The sequence below is a fragment of the Saccopteryx leptura genome, chromosome 5 (genome assembly GCF_036850995.1).
Source record: "Saccopteryx leptura isolate mSacLep1 chromosome 5, mSacLep1_pri_phased_curated, whole genome shotgun sequence".
NCBI classification, from domain to species: domain Eukaryota; kingdom Metazoa; phylum Chordata; class Mammalia; order Chiroptera; family Emballonuridae; genus Saccopteryx; species Saccopteryx leptura.
Genome location: NC_089507.1, coordinates 149069949 through 149088030, shown reverse-complemented (window position 1 = coordinate 149088030; position 18082 = coordinate 149069949). Strand labels below are relative to the sequence as shown.

Here is an 18082-nt window from a genome sequence, read left to right as displayed (position 1 = left end):
GGGGCGTGCGGCCGGGGGCGGACGCTCGAGTTTCCTGCGGACCCGCCCCTGTCTTTTCGACCACGCCTCCATGCCCGCCCCCGCCCACTGGCCGCCGCTCTGGTCACGCCTCTGTCCCTGGCCACGCCCCCTCTGGCCCCCTGGCTCCGTTAAGATCCCTAGCTCCTCTTTAGCGCGCTCTCCGCGGGGCAGCAGTCCTGACCTAGTCCCACCCCCGCGTGGGTCTCGGGTGACGGGAGGAGTCGAGCTCTGGTTCCACCTCCCAAACCCTTGGTCTCTGGCCTGCGGGTGTGGGAGAGGCCGGGAGGCGGTGCCCAGGAAGAGCCGGCTCCGCGCCTGTTCCCCCGCCTCCCGAGGTCTCTGCAGGAAGTGCGGCCCCGGTGGCCCAGAAGGGGAAGAGGCCGAGTCGTCCCGTGCAGCCTGCCAGGCGTCCCCATCCCTCCATCCCTCCATCCCTCCATCCCTCCCACCCGCTGCCACCCGTCCCGCGGGCGGATACCATCAACCTTACCTTGCCTCCTCCAGGGAAGGCGTCCTGCCCGGGGACAGGAGGAGGGAGACCCGTGCTGGGCTCTACTTGACTCTGCTCCCTGGCTGACCCTTTGAGCAAGCCTCTGAGGCTCCCTGGCCTCGGCTCCCCCTCCTAAAAAGTGGACCAGAGGAGGGCTGGGCTACTTCCGGCCCTTCCCTCCCTAATGTGCTATGGGTCTTCAGTCTCTGCTGAAGAAGGGGCTTGGTTGACATTTCAGTCCCAGGGACAAGTGGCCTCCTGGGTTTCAGGAAGAGGCAAACCGATGTCACCTGGGTAAGAGGGCAAGACTCAGGACCTACTCTCCCAGCAGCTCCTGAAAATAGGGGCCTTTGGAAAGCAAATATATACACACCCCCGTCACTATACCACTACCCACCCCAAACATCCTGAAGAAAGGTAACCACAGAAACAGCTGGAAATATGGAGCTGGGCTATAGTGGTAGGGCGAGACAAACTATCTTTCTAGCATCTCTAGGAGAAAACTCAAATCCTCCTCCACAAAAACAGGTGAGTGAACTCCCACTCCGTGGGAGACTGTGGAGAGAAACAGAACAGGCTGCTTGCAGGGGGAATTGGGTGGAGCCCACACCTCTCTCCCTCAGGCAGAGGGACTATGAACATCACTAGCACTGACAGTGGTGGTGCCATATGGAGCCAGCTCTGGTACCTGAGGTGCCATCTTTCCTTCTTAGCAAAGACCAGTGGCCAAGGTCATTGTGGAGCTTCCCATAGCACATCCACACAGAGGGCATGGTTCTGGATGAGGGGCTTTTTGTCAGGTTCCCAGACCAGGCCCTCCAGCCGGGTGGCTGCAGATGCTAGGTTTACAAGGGGAGCTTGGGTTCTGCTATGGTCACATAGCTGACCCCACTTCAATGCAGGTTGGAGGGCGTGGGGAAGACTCCACACGGGTATTCAGGGGTCCCAACATCTTCTGTGTGGAGATTACACCATCCTCTTTCAGGGCTCCAGAGCGTCCAGTGGCCCCTCAACTTCCAGCCAATGGCAAGAGGAGAGCCAGGGCCTCAGGGGGCATTAGGAGCCAGGAGTGGGCACACATCACTTCTGCTTACATTCACTGACCAGAATTTGTCACGAGGTCCCTGGTTGAGAGGGGTCTGGGAATTATAGCCTTCCTGTGTGCCTAGGAGAAGACAAGTCACTTTGGTGAGCACATCATGATGTCTCTGCCACAGAAACGGGGTCCCCTTCTTCCACACTCAGTCACAAGGCAACAGATGTCCACACAAAGCTTGATAAATATGGGCACTAAGGCCTCAACTGTGACCACCTGCAAACCTAGCTCCTGGGAAGAGGGGGGCATTTTTCTGGGCCTTAAAAGCCAAGAAGGAAGAGCGAGTATGGTAGCTTCTGTAACCTTGGGTGTTTCTTGGCTTGTAGGTGGCTGTCTCCATCCTGTGTCTTTACATTGTCTTCCTTTTGGATGTGTCTATCTCTGTTCAAATTTCCCCTTTTTATAAAGACACCAGTCATATTAGATCAGAGCCAAAAAAAACTCCACACATACAACCTCTTCCTAACTTGATCATCTATAAATACCCTAGTTCCAAATAATGTCACATTCATAGGTACCAGGGGTCAGGCCTTCAACATCTTTATGGGGGAACAACTCGACGCATAATGGGTCCCATACTAGGTACACAATTTGTCTTCCATATGATGGCTGTAGAAACCTAAAGGCAGGAACGACTAATTTTTCTTAATAATAACAATATCTGACTTAGGTTTATGACATTATTTTTTAGGCACTTTGGCATATGCCACTTTCACTAGTCCTAAAATTATTCCCATATTGTACAGATGAGGACACCTGCCCTGGGAGAAATGGAATGTCCAGGGTCACATATTAGAATCAGTGACAGCTGGGTCTAAAAGCCAGACTCAGGGTTGCTGTGCTGGGCCTGCACAGGCTTTGGAAACAAATACTATTTTTTAAAAAATAAGTATTCATAGTATTTTGATGAACTTTGAGGGAGATTCTTTCAAACAAACATGGGTCTCACTCACAAACCCCCACTCCCAAATGTTTGAGGAAGTGGAGGCCAGATTGTTTCCAGGTCCTCTTTTGATTTTGTCACCGTTTTATCTGTAGTCACAGAGAGGAGAAATGTGGCTGCCTGCTGGGAATAGAGCAGACGATGTTCCCTTAAGGGTAGAGGCACCCCTGGAGGCCCACCCTTCCCCAGACTGAAGCGCGAAGCAGAGGAATCAGCCAGAGAACATGCTAGAAAGAACCACTGTATGCTGCCTTGAGTCAATAGATGTGTCAGAGGTGGGGAAATTGAACCATTAGACCATCTTGCTTATACCTGAGATCCACCCATGTTCATGGCCATGGGTCACCCAGGAAGTATGACTCAGAGGCACATTCTAATGGGTCCCCTGCCCCCTTGATCCTTACAAGTCCTAGAGGATGAAGATAAACTATAGTGTCCCTTTTCTAGAGCAGCTGCCCTGCTATGGACTGAACTGTATCCCCCCACAAATTCATACATTGAAGCCCTAATCCCCCAATGTGCCTGTGAGGACTTTCAGGAGGAGGTTAATGTCAGTTAAATGAGTTCATAAGGGTTGGGTCCTAATCTGATAGGATTGGTGGATTTATAAGAAAAGAAAGAGAAGATGAGATCTCACCCTCTGTCCACAAAAGCCCTATGAGGACCTAGTGAGAAGGCAACCATCCTTAAGCCAGGATAGCCAGTCACATCAGGACCTTGAGAGCTCCCTTAACCTTGTTTGGGCTTCTTAAACTACCCCATGTGTTGGTTGAGAGGCTTAGGTGATCAATATTGGACATTGTCAAATTCTCCTCCTTTTAGCAAGCCTGAAACATTCTCTTCCGCAACCCCAATCAAGCCCTAATCTAAGGTTCTGATTTCCTAATTTGTAAAATATGGATATTAATGTCTCCCTTGAACCAAGAGGTGATCAATGTACTCAAAGGGCCTATGGCATGATAGATACTCAAGAAATGATAAGGACATCACCTTCATCTTCACTGAAGGCTGACTGATCACTTTTTAGCTGTGTCACCTGAACAAGACACCTACCTCTCTGAGTTGCTTCCTCATGAATGTTCTGTGCTCAGGTCACTGGGGAGAGAGGGGTCAAAGATGCCCAGGGAAAGGAAATGGCTTTGTATGCCATTGAAGGACAGCCCAGGACTGCAAGTATTATAGGAGTCTTGTCTCTACACAAGACGCGGCCAGGGTGGGTTGAACTAGGACAGGACAGATGTATGTTGCTGGTTTGCACAGCTGCATGGGTGGGAGCCTGTGTCCATGTCCTACATGACCCATGTAGAACGCAGTTGCCCCATGCAAGAGAGGGTACCTCATCAGCAGTCTGCCAGCCCCCCACATGGAAACCCCCCAACCCAGGGTCTGACATACCAGGCCTGACACCGTTTCCATGTCGCTGAGCCAGAAGCGGAGCAGCCCAGAGTCTGTTTGGCTGCATGTCGCTCAAACTAAATTACGAAACCCAAACACAAAGCCAAACACAAGCAGCTGCTTTGACCGATGTTCCAAACCAGTTTGAACCAGGAACGGCTGCTTGCCTTTCCAGCTGGGCTCCTGATGGCTTCTCTTCTGGGAAACAGAGCCTGAGAAATTGGTGCGTGCCCCGAGCAGGTGTCTGCCTGAAACAGTTCCACAACTAACATGGGGCGGAAGTACCCCCCCCCATGGCCCTGCATGACTTTCATTCATCTTCTAACCAGCACCATCTAACAGAAAAAAAATGCCACCCATGTAAGGAGGCACAATTTTTTTTGTGTGTGTGTATTTTTCTGAAGCTGGAAACAGGGAGAGACAGTCAGACAGACTCCCGCATGCGCCCGACCGGGATCCACCCGGCACACCCACCAGGGGGCGATGTTCTGCCCCTCCGGGGCGTCGCTCTGTTGCGACCAGAGCCACTCCACTCCAGCGCCTAGGGCAGAAGCCAAGGAGCCATCCCCAGCGCCCAGGCCATCTCTGCTCCAATGGAGCCTCAGCCGCGGGAGGGAAAGAGAGAGACAGAGAGGAAGGAGAGGGGGAGGGGTGGAGAAGCAGATGGGCGCCTCTCCTGTGTGCCCTGGCCGGGAATCGAACCCGGGACTTCCGCACGCCAGGCCGACGCTCTACCACTGAGCCAACCGGCCAGGGCCACAATTTTTAAAGTAAAAAGACACAGGTGAAATTAATTTTAAGGATACATTTTACCTAATTCAATAGATAGAAAATATTAGAGTTTTGATGTGTAGTCAGTCTAAAAATTATGAGTGAGACATTTTGTATTATTTTTTCATTCTAAGTCTTTGCAATTCAGTGTGTGTTCTATACACATAGCACTTATCGGTTTGGACTAGCTGTAATCCAAGTACTTAATAGCTACCTGTGGCCAGTGGCCACCTTATAGGTGGTGGCAATAGAAGCGTGTGGATCCCAAACTTTAGTGTGCATCAGAATCCCCCAAAGGGTTCATAAAAACCCACCCCCAGAGCTTCTGAGTCACAAAGTCTGAGGTGCTGCCTGAGAATTTGCATTTCTACCAAGTTGCCAGGTGAGGCTGACTCAGCTGGTTAGGAGACCACACTTTGAGAGTCTTCTGAGGCAACCAAGAAATGTGCTTTCTGGTTTACAGCTGGGAGAACTATATCGTTACTGCAGAGCTCAAGACGTTACAGTCTCAAGACGGACTGGCACTGACATAAGGATGCGTACACAGATAAATGGAATAAAAGTCCAGATATCATAAACCCTCACACATTTGGTCAGTTGGTTTTGACAAGGGTGCCAAGACAAAAAAAAAAGGAAAAGTCTTTTCAACAAGTGGCTTCCCCAGGGAAGGTACTGGATCAAATTGCTGGCACAGACCTGCATCTATGCTGTACAGACAGGTTTAGGAGCTGCAAAGATCAAACATGCCATGAAAAACTTAGTTTCTTTTCTTAATAGACTCATAGTTTCCTGGGGCTGGAGGAAGAGACAAGAGTAAACTAGGAGTTGCCGCCTGCAGGATATGGGGTTTCTATTTTGGGGTGATGAAAATGTCCTATGATCTGTCACGGTGGCGGTTACACAACTCTGTGGATATACTAAGAAGACCATTGAATTGTGTGCTTTAACTGGGTGAACTGCATAGTATGTGAATTATATCTCAAGAAAGCTGTTATAAAAATAAATAAATAAATACAGATTTCATTTGCCTGTATCTTCTTGAGAGGTCAGCGAAATAGCAGTCCTGCCTTCAGGCCTTTGCCCACACTGTGCCCTCTGCCCGGGATGCCCTTCCTCCCATCCTTCTTCTGGAAACCCATGAGATACTCCTCAGAAGCCCCGAGACACACAGGAGCCTCAGGAAAAGCGTGTGCCCCGCTGCACACTTATCCAAACATCTTGGTTCCCCAGGTGAACCAAGCAGAAAAGGTGAACTAAAGTTCCACAATCAAAAGCCATGGCCATATAGAAAATCTCAAGTTACCCAACCTGCTCACAGACCACTGTTAACCCTCTGTGCTGCTGTCAAAGCTGCCCAAGGGACTCAAAAGCCACGTGGTCATCACCTCAGGCAGATTAGACACATTTGTTCCCACTGTACGATAATGCAGGTTCCTACAACAAACAGCCTGTCTCTAAAATCGTGGTATTTTGTTCATCATGAATTTTTTTTCCCATTAATTTTGAGTTTTAAAACATTACGTTACAACAGAACTAGTCTTGATGACCGAATTCTGGGTGTCCTTTTACATTCTGTGCATGGTGAGCACCTCCCTCTGCTCACCCTGAACCTGGTCCCGCTGCAGCTCTACCTCTGGACCTGTCCAAGCTTTTCTGGAAGTCCAATCCCGCCGTTGCATTATGAGCTCACTATATGCTCGTCTCTGCCACCCTGGGAGCTCTCTGGGGACAGGCACTCGTCTTGTGTATTCATCTCTATACCCAAAGCCGTGACAGGCTGTGACAGAGGCACGTTGTCACAAATAGTAGCTGAGTTAACGAACTTGGGGACCCATTATGACTAGCTGCTTCTCCCTTCTGCACTAAAAGAACAGCCCACGGAATTCGGTCCCCCTGCTGCCTCCTGGGAGGTAAAACAGAGAAATAACTTAAGTTTACTTTCTCTACCAGGGAAAGCCATTTGGGGCCCGTGAGTCTTGGTGGGCCGGGTGTATGACAGAGCTAACCTGGGCGTCTGGCAGCATTGTGTCCCGATTAGGGGAGAAGATGGTCCCTTCTCTGCCCACTGTCCTGGGAGTTCAGACCCTCCACCAACAGAACCCCCAGTTTTGAGATACTATCCTGAACCACTCTGTGTCATGGGGGCTCCAAAGGGCCAGAGTCTGAAATACCCCACTGCGCCAGCCAAAGGAGGGGGCAAGGGCTTCGCAGGCCACGCTAAGAACCTGTGCCCACATCAGGGAGCCGGGGCCTCCTCGCTGGTCCCACTCACACTGTGCTCCCCTCCTTGGCTTGGTCCCCAAGCACCACCAGCAGAAGCTGTCCCCAGCACTGTCCTCAGCAGCCAGGGGGCAGGACACCATCAAGAAAAGGAACCTGAAAGCGTTCAGCAGGTGGTCTAGCACCTCATGCAGTTTCTCTTCTCAGGGGCACATTCTGCAGCTCTCCAGGTGAACAGGCTGTGGGGGCTCTGGGCTCTGCTTTGTGGGGAGGTGATTTGCTGATTTGGGCTCAGGGGCTGCACTCATTTCTACCACCTTCCTGGGAGGCCCTGGCTATCCTGGTTGGTGGAGAAGGTCAGCCTGGAGGGAGCAGGGCGAAGTGCCCCAGATGTCCTGGGCCTGGTTGCCCGGCTGAGGGCAGAGGCAAGTGAGGGTCAGGGCCTGCCCACGGCGCTGTCTCCCTTCCTGCTCTCTGGCTGGGACTCCCCATCAGAGCTCCACATCCAAGTAAGAAGGTCTGGGTAGAAACTTTCCCACAGGGTTTGCACCCAAGACCTTCTGTCTCCTGGTCTCAGTGAAGATATTAAGACACTGCAGCCCTTTGGGCACCCTCACCCCAGCCGCTCTAGAGGATGGACCCCTCCATCAGCCCCCCCTGCCTAGAAGCTTCCTCAGCACCTGATCAGAGTGGAGTCTGCTGAGAACTCAGGCCCCAAACGGCCCAAGTCTGGCCTCCCCTCCCTCGTCTCCCCTTGCTGGGTAGGCCATTTCCACATTTCTCCACTAACGGGGCACCTCTCGCCCTTCAGAACTCAGGTCCAAGCTTAAAGGTGACTTCCTCTAAACGCCTGTATGGCAGCCGGCACCAGCCCCCAGACCCTCCAGCCCTGAGTCTTCACTCCCTGCAGCTCCCCCTCAGCACCAAGGCTCAGCTTTGCAATGACTGGCTACCAGCCTGCACCCCACCCTCCTCCTGAGGTGGAGTCTCTGTCCCTGCCAGGGGGGCAGCCCCAGCCACCAAACACAGTGAGACAGGAGGGGCGTGGCCTTACTGGCCCTGCAGTGGTAACGGGGTTAGCCTGGGTAAAGCTGGACAGGACCTCTGGGAGCAGAGGGCCCAGAGGTCACTGCAGCGGGCCCCACACCAGCCAGCGGCCAGAGTGACTCAGCACTGGAGACAGGTTCCCTGCTGAGAGCACTGTCACTTCCTCCAGCCAGGCAGCCAGCTGGCAGGAAGGACCGTGCTTTCCAGGGCCTGGGCCCGCGATTCTTCATGCTGTCCCCTGGACCAGTGGTCAGCCCTGCAGACTAGAGTGTCCGCTAAACCACTCCCAGCTGCTTAGTCTCGGGGTGTTGCACAACCACTCTGCATCTCGGTTTCCCCATCGCGGAGAAACGGGAATTGGAACTCAGTCTTCCTCCTGAAGTTGATTCAAGAATAAAGTAACCACCCTCTCCGAACATCTGGTCCCTCGTCTGCGGGCCCTGAGCTCCCACACCTAGACTCAGTCACTGGGCTGTCCCCTCTCCAGGCAGCTCCAGTCTCGAGCAGCTCAGCGGTCCCTCAGGGTGGCCTTCCCCAGAGTCCACAGGAGGAGGATGTGCTGGTCAGCTCTTTGCACCCTCTCCATCCCAGCACCTAAGAAACCGCGCGATGGCCCTCTATGTGTGGCTCCATTTCTGCCCCATGAGGCCCTTGCAGTCTCCCCGTGGAGGGCTCAGAGGAGGCTGGTGCGTTTCCTTCTTGGCAAGAGGAGAAGAGCAATGCACAGAGGCTCCCATTTAATCACAAACTATCTCTGACCCTCCCCCACCACTTAGCCCTCCCTCTGGGGCATAGCGCCCTCCATGTTTAGCTCACTCTGGCCCCAGAGCCCCTGGTATCCGTTCTTTGTTGCCCATGAAAACCCCTGTATTCCTTTTGGAATACGTTAGTCCATTTCTTAGAGGTTATAAAACAAAAGGTCTTCCCTGGCTGGTTGGCTCAGCAGTAGTGTCAACCTGGCATGTGGAAGTCCAGGGTTCAATTCTCAGCCAGGGCACACAGGAGAAGCACCCATCTGCTTCTCCACCCTCCCCCCTCTCCTTCCTCTCTAACTCTCTCTTCCTCTCCTGCAGCCAAGGTTCCACTGGTCCGGCTGCAGAGGACCGCTCCATGGCCTCTGCCTCAGGTGCTAGAATGGCTCCCGTTGCAATGAAGCAACGCCTCAGATCAGTGAGCATCGCCCCCTGGTGAGCATGCCAGTGGATCCCGGTTGGGCGCATGCCAGTCTGTCTGACTGCCTCCCTGCTTTTAACTTCAGAAAAATACAAAAACAAACAAACAAACAAAAAACGGTCTTGGAGGCGTTGAAAGGTGCAGGGTCCATTTTGTCCTGCTGCTGCCCAGAACTGCATTTCTGTGAGTAAGCTCCCTGTGAAAACTCTAAAATTAAAAAAAGCCTGACCAGGCAGTGGTGCAGTGAATAGAGCTTCAGACTGGGACACGGAAGACCCAGGTTCAAAACCCCGAGGTCACCAGCTTAAATGTGGGCTCATCTGGTTTGAGCAAGGTTCACCAGCTTGAGCCCAAGGTCTCTGGCTTGAGCGTGGGATCACTCACTCTGCTGTAGCCCCCCAGTCAAGGCACATATGAGAAGGCAATCAATGAACAATAAGGAGCCACAACAAATAATTGATGCTTCTCATCTATCTCCCTTCCTGTCTATCTGTCCCTATCTGTCCCTCTCTCTGTCTCACTCTGACTGTCACACACAGAAAAAAGTGATGGACTCCAATACAGGTTCCCGCCTCTGCTGTGTACCCTGAGGCAGGTCGCTGCTCCCTCTAGAGCCTGCAGCTTCAGAAGGTGGTCGTAGTCAGCAGGGTTCCCCTCCCTCAGGTGCCATGAGGATAGATGAGTCCACTCGTGGGAAATGCTCTGTAAGGTAGAAGCGTCTGAAGGTCAGTGCAGGCAGGATTGGACGGGTAGTGAAGGTAACAGCAATCTGCATTCTGGGGTACAAGCTGGCCTGGGGTCTGTGGTCAGATTTTTCAAACCAATAATCAGCCCCTCCAACACCGGGCTGACTGCCCCTGAGAATCAGGGTCCCAGGCTGCCGCCTCAGGTGTGCCTGCCAGGTGTGCCTACCAGGTGCACAGGCTGGAGGAGGAGTGAGCACTCAGGCCTCAGGGGCAGGGGAGGCTTTGCAATCCCCAGTGGAGCTGGCAGAGCCATCCCTCCACTGGGCGTCGTTTCCCCTTAGACCTGCACTTGTTTTCGGCTGGCAGTGCAGGCTCCGTCAGGGCCTGCAGGAGGACCGGTGTGGCTTCGTACTCAACCCAGCGTCTGCACCGGCTCTCATGGAACACTCTTGTCACAGGCCTCAGCGCCCTGCCTCCTAATGGCACAGGGGCGTGGAGCATGGGATTGTTGGGGTCTCCATTCACCCCACAGGTTTCAGGACTCCAGAGGTGTGGGGCTCAGGGTTTTTCTGAAGGGGAGAATGGGTGGCATACTATATCTCCAAGCTCTCCTTTCTCCCTGGAATGCTGAAGCACCCCACTTCTGTGCCTGGGACCTAGGACACCACCCCCACTTCATGCTGAGCCAGCCAATGCCCTTGCCTCAGAGTCCCTGGGGCCCTGAGCCCCTCTAGCTGGCACTGCCTCTGCTCTGTGACACTGGTCTTTGCTCAGACTCTATCCACCCAACTTAGAGCTGCAGGCAAGACCTGGTCTTATCCCCCCTTCTGTACCCTTGGCACATACTATGAGGGCCCAGACAACAAATGTCTGAATGATGTGGGGCGGGAAAACAAGCACGCCCCTGGTGTGATGGGAAAACTATGAAGTTTCCTCTCTGTTTTCTTTGCTGCATAACAAGGATGCAACCCATTCCAGGGTTGAAGGCACCTCCCAGGAGAAAATGCAAATATTTCCCCTTACATTCAGAAAGTGTCTGGAAGTTAAGCAATCTCGGGGATCCCAGAGCATTTGTGGGAAGTAAACCTAGGCCCTCAGGGTCTAACGTGAGAGAACGGGGAGTAGAGGGCTTTGGGAAGGAGAGAGAGGAGAGGGTGAGGAGAAATTGTGCCGTGCCCCCAGCTCCAGGGCTTGGAGCTGGTCCTATCCGAAAGGTTCCATACTGGACAGGGTGGGCTTGAGGAGCTGCTGGGAGGTGCTGCAGGTGGGCCCTGAGAAGGACCACTCAGGGGGACAAAGTTAGAGGATCCAGCAGCTGGCCAAGGAATCAACTGTCGCTGAGCAAACCCCACCCCACAAGCTGGACACCTCCCTGAGGGGCCTGTCGGACCAGTGGGGGTAGACAGGTGAGGAGGGAAAGCCTCTGGGCAGGGCACTGCATGCTGACCCCCCATAATAACTGGGTCAGTGGGGGAGGGTGGTGCAGACAGGCGGATGAGGTAGCCCTCGGAGGACAGGCCACAGCTCTGTGTTAGGGCCACAGCTGTGACACCTGCCTTTTCCCTACCTCTCCGAGCTCCTACACCAAAGCCATTTCTGGGCCCAAGGTCCTCTTCCTCTCAGCTTGCTGGCTGAGGACGCACAGAGAGAAGAGGCCACAACACCTCACTGTGCACTCTGCACGGTGTGTGGATGGCCTCCCCCCCGCGTCTCGTCCCTGAGGAGGCTGCTGGGTCTTGGAACAAGCCCTCCTGTGCTCCACGTCCTCACAGAATATCTGAACTGCAGATGTGTTGAACTTCCCCACATCAAGCACTTCTACAATGGGTGACCCACACTTCAATTCAACCCTGACACTGTGATAGGTACCATAGAATTGCAAAAATTGTTAAAATTGGTATTTTAAAAGGAAGAGTCAGGCCCCCTTACCCCTCCTTTCTGAGGAAGAAAAAACACAAGAAGAGGTTGCAGGGGTAAAAATCAGCTTGTCATAGTTTAATAGTTCTCTGAAAGGACTGACGTGATAGTAGAAGGTAGATCTTATCTGAAAACTTCCTCTTCCCTGTCCTTAAGAACCTTTAGGAGACAATGTTTGCAAATCCTTTTTTTTTACAGAGGCAGAGATAGACAGGGACAGACAGACAGGAACAGAGAGAGATGAGAAGCATCAATCATCAGTTTCTCGTTGCGCGTTGCGACTTCTTAGTTGTTCATTGATTGCTTTCTCACATGTGCCTTGACCGTGGGCCTTCAGCAGACCGAGTAACCCCCTGCTGGAGCCAGCGACCTTGGGTCTAAGCTGGTGAGCTCTTTGCTCAAGCCAGATGAGCCCGCGCTCAAGCTGGCGACCTCGGGGTCTCAAACCTGGGTCCTTCCGCATCCCAGTCCGATGCTCTATCCACTGTGCCACCACCTGGTCAGGCATGTTTGCAAATCTTAATTAAAAATCCTACACTGATCCTAACTCTTCCTCCCCCCCTGGAGTCCTGAGAGGATACCTCTCTAGACAAAGGGATCACGAGCCCACTCCTGTTGCTTGAAAAATCTGCATTCTGAAACATTTTATATGCTTTCTAATAATCATCCCTTTTGAAATTCTTTATATGTATAAAACTTGTAAACTAAGCAAGCGGGGACTTATTAGGAAACCTAATAAGCTAGCCCCAACACTCTTAACAAAAGTAATTTCATTTAGCTTCTCTAAACATTTCATTTCCCACTACTGTGGCAACAGGGATAGATTGTGTAAACCCTAGAAAATTTGCAATGTCTTTGATATGTAAAACATTTATTGCTACTGTGTTGATATGTAAAACATTTACCACTACTGTGTGTTAAGAACGTTTTCTTCTTTTGATAGAGCCTACAGATAAATGTTGTAACAAAACAGCAAGAATTCAATAAGCTTGTTAGTAAATTACTTTTGGACCATAGACCCCATCCTCTCCCCCCTCCAACCAGTATGTCATCATGTCTATATAACCAGCCTCAGAGCTAAATTCTGGGCTGCACGATTTGGGTTAGCTATACCCTGTGTATGTTGCCGGCTTAACAATAATAAAACTCCTAAAATTTCTTCTATGTCCTGCCTTGGTGTCTCTATGTAAACTGAGGATTAAATTACACTACTTTATAACAGCCCCAACTACCTGGAGAGAGCGTCAGACCCCACAGGTTAAGGGCTCAGTCCCACCAGACCTCCTTCCCCCTACCCCGACCCCTTCAGACACCAATTAAAAGTCTAGCTTGTCACCTGTGCTCCTGACCCATCAGCTGCAAATGAGAGGTTCCCATTCCCTTGCTGGGGCAGCTCACAGAACTCAGCAGTTTCCTTACTAGATCACCAGTTTGTTCTAAAAGAAACCAACTCAGAAACTGCAAGACAGAAGGGGTGCACAGGGCCAGGTGTGTGGGAAGGGGCATGATGAGTCCATACCCCCTCCAAGTACAACCTGCTCCTCCACACCGCCGCCCCCCAGCCCCTCCCTGCGTTCACAGGAAGTTCTCCTGTGCTTTGGGGTTTTTATGGGGACTTTACTACACAGGCATGATTGATTAAATCATTGGCCAGTGGTGATTAAGTTCAATCTTCAACCCCTCTCCTCTCCCCAGAGGTGGGGAGGGGCACTAAATGTTACCCTCGAATCAGTTTCCCTGACAACCAGCCCCTACCTTAGGATGCTCCCCAAAAGTCACCTCATTAACAAACTCGAGTGTGATTGAAAGGTGCTTGTTAGGAATAACAAAAGATATCTTTATCTGTCTTACCACTTAGGAAATTCCAAGGGTTTTAATAGCTCTGTGCCAGGAAGTGGGGCTGGGGGAAATGAAGAACAAGTATATATTTCTTATTGAAAAATCACAATGTCACGGTTGCCATAACAAAAGAGCACAGACTGGATGACTTAAACAGCAGACATTCACTTCCCACAGTTCTGGGCACTGGGGGTCCAAGACCAGGGTGCTGGCAGATTCAGTTCTGGTGGGTAAGCTCTCCCCGCCATCAGAAGGCTGCCTTCACACAGGGGAGCGACAGACAGACAGACAGACAGACAGAAACCTCTCTGTGTCTCTTCTGAAAAGGACACCAGTCCTATTGGATCATGGTACCAACCTCATGACCTCACTTAACCCTATTACCTCAATAAAGGCCCCAATGCCAAATACAGTCACCCTGGAAATTGGGCTTCAATACAGCCATGTTGTGGGGACACAGGCATTCAGTCCATGACACCTGGGCACTCTGAGGTTCCCTGGCCAACAGCTCTTCTCTGTCTCTGACTCTCCACCCCTCTCCATGCTGGGTTGGCCCTCGCCTAAGGAACTGGCCGGAGCACGCCATGCAGGGGCCCAGAGTGCCTGCAGGGTGAACTGCGCTGACAGGAGCGGGAGACATGGGTGTGTGCACTGAGGGGGACCTCTGGGGGGCTGCTGGGCTCCAACTGTCCCTCGGGGAAGCGCGCCATCTCTGCCACAGCCACATGGAAGCACAGCGTCTTCTCCCCTACCTCCCTTGTGCTCCCCCAGGCTCACAGCCCTGGGCCTTTGCTCCCCAGACAATGAGACCCAGGGAAACAAACTGAGTCTTAAGGCTGTGAAATTAGCAACTGCTGCCTTCTTTGGGTGGGTGGGTGGGGGGGAGTGCCAGGCTCTTTCTCAGCCCTTTTTCGGCTTTGCCTGCTGCCCGATACCAGTCTCCAGACGGCAAAGCCACCCTGTTCCTGATGTCCAGTGGCGTGAGGGAAACCAGGAGGCCAGGGTGATAGAAGGATGTGTGTGGCCCAGGAAACTCATCAGGCGGGACAGCAGACCTGAGGGAACACACCCCTTTCCCTTCCTGGACAGCCAACCTCTAAACCAGGGGTCCCCAAACTACCGCTGCCCATGGGCCGCATGTGGCCCCCTGAGGCCATTTATCCGGCTCCCGCCGCACTTCCGGAAGGGGCACCTCTTTTACTGGTGGTCAGTGAGAGGAGCATAGTTCCCATTAAAATACTGGTCAATTTGTTGATTTAAATTTACTTGTTCTTTATTTTAAATATTGTATTTGTTCCCGTTTTGTTTTTTTACTTTAAAATAAAATATGTGCAGTGTGCATTGGGATTTGTTCATAGTTTTTTTTATCGTCTGGCCCTCCAATGGTCTGAGGGACAGTGAACTGGCCCCCTGTGTAAAAAGTTTGGGGACCCCTGCTCTAAACTTTTGTCCTGATGCAACAACCTTTTGTAAATTGAGACCCGTGGTTGGTCTCTGAGGCGGTGCGCTTGGGCTGCAATAACACAACGCCACGGCCCCAGCCTTAGCCTGCAGGTATTTGTTTCTCCTGGTTCTGGAGGCTGGGATGACTGCCATCATGATGTTGGCAGACTTGGCTCTTGGTGACCGCCCTCTTCCTGGCTTGCAGGTAGCCACCTTCTTATTGTGTCCTCCCAAGGACACTAATCCCCTTCATATGGACCCCACCCTTGTGAACTAATCAACTCTCAAAGGCCCTAAATCCATCACATCTGGGGTTAAGACTTCAATGTGTGGATCTGGGGCACACAAACATTCAGTTCTTGTAGGCTCTCAGCCAAACTCAACCATAACGGATGCCCACCCTCTGCTATCTACCATCTGAAAAACAAATGAGAAATGCTTTCCAGAATTCCATGCTCCTTTCCATTTACTGCCTTATCTTTCTCTTCCATTACTTTGTTGAGTGTCTTATCACTTGAAAGAATTCTTGGTCTCTACTCACACACCTTTCATTCGTCCTTGTCCAAGCTGACATTGACCTCCACCAGTGGCCTCATGCCTGAAGGTAGGAAGTCATCTGTGACCCATGCCTCTCTCTCACTTCCTCCATCCAATCCACCACCATGGCCCCATGATCTAGCTTCCAGAATAGTCCTTGCATCTGTCATTTTCTCTCCATCTCTGTGACCACTGCACCTCACACTAGGCTATTGAGAAGAGTTTCTCTCTGGTTCTGGTGTCCCCGCTTCCTCACCACTGAGCAGAACCAATCATCTCTTAGGTCATGAACTGAACATGGTGCTCCCTGTTTATAAATCCCTCAAAGCCCCCCACTGCTCTCAGAAATATGGCATAGTCTGCAACGTCCACCATGACCTCACCAGCCTCATGTCCCCTCTCCCTTCCCTCCCTACAAGGCAGAGACAATATTGCCCTCTTCCTGCTCCTCCAATGCCCTGCACGCAGCCTCCGGCTGGCCACCTACCCCATGGTCTCTGCTGAAGTGCTCTGGACCCCGACTCTCCTCCTACATAGCCCCTGCTCCTTCTTCGGGTTCCAACTTAGATATCACTTGTCAGGCAGCTTGCCTGGAACCTCATCCCAGTGGGCAAGATCTTGCCTTCCACATGTTCACAACACATGCAAGTGTGATCAGTCAACCACGTGTGTGATTATCTGACTACTATCCTCCTCCTCCACCAAGTGTGAACTACTGCAACAGGAACAATGACTAGAACAACGCTGGGCACACAGTAGGTGCTTAGTGTTTGCTGAATGCATGGAAGCATTCTTAAATACGGAAAATAGGGGGTCAGAAAGGGGGCGGGGTCAGCCTGAGGTTCCGCAGCTGGTTCCAGGCAGAGCAGGGATTGGGATGCAGGTCCCCAGGACCTGAGGCAGCACGTTCCATTGGGTTCTTGGGAAGTGAAAGTGAAAAGAGAGAGAAGAGGGTGGGCGGAGGTGTCTAAAGGACTCTGCCCCTGATTGGAGGTGAGGCTGCAGAGGAGAGAAGTGAGAAGACCAAACTCCCGGCTCAGGAGTTAGGTGGACCGTGTCTCATTCCACTGGGAGAGGGCATGAGTAAGGGTGAGGGTTAGGGAGAGAAGAAGGTCATGGCAGCTGTGGCTGCCCGCAAGACACCCCACAGGGGCTGGACATAGAAGAGCCGGTGTGGGGGAGGGAGCATTCAGGGTGGCAGCCTGAAGGAGGTGGCTGAACCCAGGTAGGAAGCAGAGGAAAGATGCAGGGAAACAGACTGAGTCTTAAGGCTGTGAAATTAGCAACTGCTGCCTTCTTTGGGGGGGGGGAGGGGGAGTGCCAGGCTCTTTCTCAGCCCTTTCTCAGTCCTTTGAAAACTCAAAGGAAGACTCATGCAGCTTTCTTCAAGAAACCGTCTGAGCCACAGGGCCAGCAGGACAACAGGACCGCTCCCAGCAGGAACGCCCCTCTTATCTCTGCTCAAGTCTACTCAGAAGTTTGCCCTTGTAAGCCACTTCAAGACCTGAGCCCAGATTAGGTCCAAGGGTTTACTGTGGGACCTTTCTGTGGGAAGCTATCTAATGGAACATGTAGAGTAGAATTCAAATATTGAAGGTCCGATTGACTTTTAATCTTTCGGATCATTGCACAAAGGGACCTCCACTTGCTGGTACAGGGTCCCAGGGAAGCAGTCCTTCCCCACACCTTCGGGACTGGTGGTTTTATTTACTTCACCAAAAAGTTGGTTAAAGAGAAGAATTATTTTTAAGAATTCAAACATATCCTAAACTTTTTATTTTTAACTTAAATCATACAAAAGTACGTTCACCAGTCAGCTCTGATGTTGGGACGTCTCTGGCACGGGTCCTGTGGTTAGACTATGCATTGGTTTTCCTCCGTGGGCCGCACCCACACAAGCCCAGTGAGGGCTCTGTTGATATTTTAATCATTTTTTTCTATGATTCTTTTACAGAGATCTTCCTGGGTGTGTCACAGTTGCTCCAGTACTTATGCTCAGGAATCCGGGACCGTATGGGCGAGCTCAGGGGTTCTCGGGAGCCTGCATCCAGATAGTGGCAAGGCTGCCCTCCCGCCAGGGGTGGCTGGAACAGAAGGGCCCACTTCCACACGTGCTCATGCACGTGGCTGGTGCCACCGTCGGTGGAAGGACTTGGTTCCTCTCCATGTGGGCTTCTCCATCAAGAGGCTTGCGTGTCCTCTTGGTACCACAGTTTCCTCCAGAGCAAGCCACCCAACAGAACCAGGCATATGCCGCCATGCCATTTGGTACCCCTTACCCTGTAGTCTGTTGGTCTCACAGGACAGTCTTGATTCAGAGTGGGAGAGGGCCACACAGAGGCACAAACGCCAAGGCCACAGTCACCGGGGGCCGGCGTGGGGACCAGCTAGCGCACCAAGCTTAAGTCAATGGCAGTATTTTCAAAGCAAGTCACCTTTAATGAGTCTCTTCTAAAGCATTTAGTCTGATGTTCCTAGAAAAACATTTTCTTTGAATTCATATT

The 18082-nt window shown here is 52.0% G+C and overlaps 1 protein-coding gene across 1 annotated transcript in view; it reads right to left on the bottom strand.

Moving 5' to 3' along the window:
• The window catches only part of HPCAL1 (hippocalcin like 1), a 91515-nt gene extending 90982 nt beyond the window's left edge, over window positions 1-533 (bottom strand). Inside the window, exon 1 of the mRNA XM_066386004.1 lies at window positions 512-533. The gene's annotated coding sequence lies outside the window, so the exon portion shown is untranslated. The remainder of the gene's footprint in view (window positions 1-511) is intronic.
• Window positions 534-18082: the final 17549 nt, after the last annotated feature.